Genomic DNA, 3664 nt, shown 5'->3' with positions numbered 1-3664 from the left:
TTAAGAAACTAGTAAAGGAGACCATGAGACTGCCTGACTATGCCCACCACTAAGACTCCCTCTACACATACACACTGAGTGTGACAGTGACAGTACCATGAGAGACCCCCTTTTAAAGCAAAATGAAAAGAATAAAAATAGACATGGGCATTTCAATTTACCCACCCTTGTCTAGAATAACCAAGACATCCAAAGTCTCCCTGTGTCTGTTCTGGATTCACCCTGCAAACCATGGACTAGGTTTCTATCAGACACACTGGCATCTGCTGTCCTGGTAGACAAGAGGGAGGAGAAGCTCAGGACTGGGAGGACCAGGGTAAAGATCCATTACCACTGACTCCCATATGCACAGATCTGGGTTCTATGTTTCACTTAACTTCAGGACATGAGCACTTGCCTTTTTATAAAGGCTCTGAGTGGCCTCAAAGTTACCCTTCTTTATACAGATGCAGAATGTGAGGCCTCAAGGTAATTAGGTGAGAGGACCATGTGCAAAGCAACGCCTTGGGCTCCATGTCCTGTAGGGCCATGGTTCCTTTAGTATTTCAGATTTACTTTGTCTTGCTAAATTTTCAGATCTATTTTGTCCCACTGCTAAGTAAACGAAGAACAGTCAGGATTAGTTTCATCCACTTTATTGCTGATGCCCATGGGTGGAAGCATCTTTTCCTTATCCTGTTTTCCCGGAAGAAAGCTGTTGTTGACCTCTGAGAATAAGTAGAGGATTAAGTTGGCAAACAGTGTAGACATTCAGGATCTATAGCTTAAAATAGCATGTTCTGATCATTTCTATTCCAGATTTTAATTAAGATCTCAAGGAAAAAATGAGTCAATTTGAGTCTGCGCATACTCACTTGTGAAATCAAAGGAGTATTTTTTTCTAATGCATTAGCTCCTATCTATTCCATGATTGTGATGCATTTTATTAAGAACTCTCAGCCCCCTGTCAAGTTCTGATGTGTCACTGTTGCTGTATCATCTGGAAAGGGCCTTCCCTCTATAGGTGAAGTGGGAATCTTTAAGTCCATGTGATCATAGATGAAGCATCGTTTTCTAAATCTGTATGTATATGTTCATGTGAGTACGGGTGCGTCTCTGTCATAGCACACATGTGGAAGTCAGACGGCAACCTCAGGTGTCTGGCATCTTTTACCTTGTTTGTGACAAGGTTTCTTTTGCATTTCGTGCCATTTCATATTCCAGACTAGCTGACCTAAGTCTCCTCTCTGCCTTCTATTCTCCCCTAGTGCTGGGATTACTGGTACGCTACCAAGTCCAGTTCATGTGGGTTCTGGAGATCCAAACTCAGATCCTCACTCTTCTGAAGCAAGTCCTTGGTAGACTGAGCTCTGTTTTCAGATATCAATTTACTTTCCATTAGCTTCTCAATGAAATATTTCTCCAGAAGATGTTGGAAGCCAAGAGAAAATAGCTCTAGCTTCTGGACTCTACATTTGCTTTATTGCTTGATTGCATAGCCTTCCAAACATAATATCCTCAATAAACACTGTGGTCACTTCCAGGATCAAACTGCCTCGAAAGATGGTAACTCTTTTTTACCTCTGTATCTCAACATTCTGAAAGATAAAAAGAAGAAAAAAATATTGTTAGCCAAAGGTATTTTTATAATTCTAGTGGAAACATTATTAAGAGGTCTGTTTACAATTCCAGTGGACACATTGTGATAGGTCTGTTTTAAAGTCTATAAATATTTCCTACAGCCTTTGTTCATTTCAAAGTATCTGGCAAGAATTTTGCCAGATGTTAGTAGTCTTACTTTACTCTATCTGTATAACTGACACAATTGGTTCCATGAAGCATTGTGGGTTGTTTTTGTTTGGTTTTATTTGGTTTTGTTTTTGATTCACTTTCGTAATGTATGCCTTTTGTTCCTCACGCCCCCTCAGGCTCCATGAAAGATGCCTTGTTTTTTTCAGGAATTGCGTAGCACATCTCGGCCTGCAACTCAGGCTCAACTGGAACTCTTCCTATAACCTCTGAAATCTAGTAGAAGCACAACAGCTAATGTACTTCCAGTGCATGAATATCAAGGAGTATTCTTTGCTACCAATTTTCCTTTCCCATCTTACTTGACATTCCCACATTACAGACCTATTGGAACAGTAGCTTCTCAAGACACGGTGTCACTCAGTAGCCCAGGGTAGCCTCAAGCTCATACATGTCCTCTAACCTCAGTCTCCTATTCAGCATCTTGGACTCAGATGTCATAGCCTCGATCCCTTTAATTTCTCAGAAAATGGAAACAAAAAAATATTCAAGGAAAGACCTTAAAGGTGGTGAAAGGTCTAAGAATCCTGAAAACAGTGACACTTTGCCAGCATAAGCCCAGAAACTTTGTTTACATAGCAGAGCTTGTTAGCCAAGACAGACTGCTCTAAGAAAACCTGAGAGCTACAGATAAAACAGTGACTTAGAGCAAAGATAGGACACAAATCCTAGCTTACTCCCTGAATGTGCTCCTGGGCAAACTATGTGGTCTTTCTGAGTTTGTGCTGTCCTTTTCAAAACAGAGTTAAAATTACTGTCTCTCAACAAAAGTTCGCAGTTATATATAGCAGCTGCAAATATTTTTAATTTACCCACTTCTTTAGTTCACTTTCTGTTACCTTTTGAAGTGAGTCTTATTACAAGTTTCAATTTAGGAAAACAAAATAGAGGTTGAGATAGGTTAAGTGGTGTGCCCTTGTCCCCCAGCTATTATGCAGTAGAATTGATATTTCGACCCTGGCAATCAGATCTAGGGCACCTGTGCACAGTCAATTGACCACACAGCCTGGGGGCCCACACTCACACAGACATGCGTTCTAGAATATTAAATGTATCACTTTTCCTTATCATTCCTCTACTTAGCCTCGGGAAGAAAATAGTGCTGGTGTGGGAAAGAAGATTGGCTACCTTCATAATTCATCCATGGTGACCTCTGTGACCCCCATCCACCTCGTCTTATCTCTGGATCTCTGAATCTTCACCCATAATTTACTGTTTCCAGAGGCTGGGTGCCTAGAGAGGCCACAGAGCAATGTGATGAGTAGAAGGCGTATTCACATGACAACTCACACGCACTGTGAGGGTGGCAGCACTCAACTCCGTGGCACCAGCCTCGTCGTTACCTTCATTTCTCCCTCCTCTCACTCAGACCGCTGCAAGGAAAAATGAGAAAAGCCATTCTTTTAATACCCATACAGTTTACCAGGTCCTAGAGAAAGCTGTTAGCATGGAAATAGCCTTTCAGAGATAAGAGTGGAGGCGAGCCAGCAACAGCACATTTCTAAGCCTGTTTAGTCCTGGAGCAGCGTGTAACCTTGGCCTTCTAGCCAGCTCTGAGCCAGACACATCAAGGCCCTTTAGACCCAAGGCTATGGATGCACAGTGTTCTGGAAACAACCATAACCTCTCAAATCCACTAAGTCTTTTAATCCCTCCCTCCCGGCATGGCCTGAACCCACACAGAATGCCTGCCTCAGCTTCTGACCTTCTCAGTCCTTCTGGCTTTCTGGGGAGTATTCTGTGCATAGCTGAAGTTGGCTAACATATGAGTAATAAAGCCAGACGTACATTTGGCGTTTGGACAAATGCCAAATGTTTTCCCTAATGCACTAGATATAAAATAGAAATGAAGTAAGTAAGCAATATATATGTATAT

At 41.8% G+C, this 3664-nt stretch overlaps 1 long non-coding RNA gene across 1 annotated transcript; it reads right to left on the bottom strand.

Annotated features, from left to right (window-relative positions):
• Window positions 1-619: 619 nt before the first annotated feature.
• Window positions 620-3323, bottom strand: LOC134486417 (uncharacterized). Its single transcript, XR_010065283.1, has 2 exons — window positions 2917-3323; window positions 620-1577 (listed from the first exon to the last, which is right to left on the bottom strand). It is a non-coding gene; the product is annotated as an uncharacterized LOC134486417 (long non-coding RNA).
• Between the last annotated feature and the right edge of the window lie 341 nt (window positions 3324-3664).

Source organism: Rattus norvegicus, chromosome 3 (assembly GCF_036323735.1).
Source record: "Rattus norvegicus strain BN/NHsdMcwi chromosome 3, GRCr8, whole genome shotgun sequence".
NCBI classification, from domain to species: Eukaryota; Metazoa; Chordata; class Mammalia; order Rodentia; family Muridae; genus Rattus; species Rattus norvegicus.
Note: the sequence above shows the minus strand (reverse complement) of the source record. Positions and strands in the feature narration are given on the sequence as shown.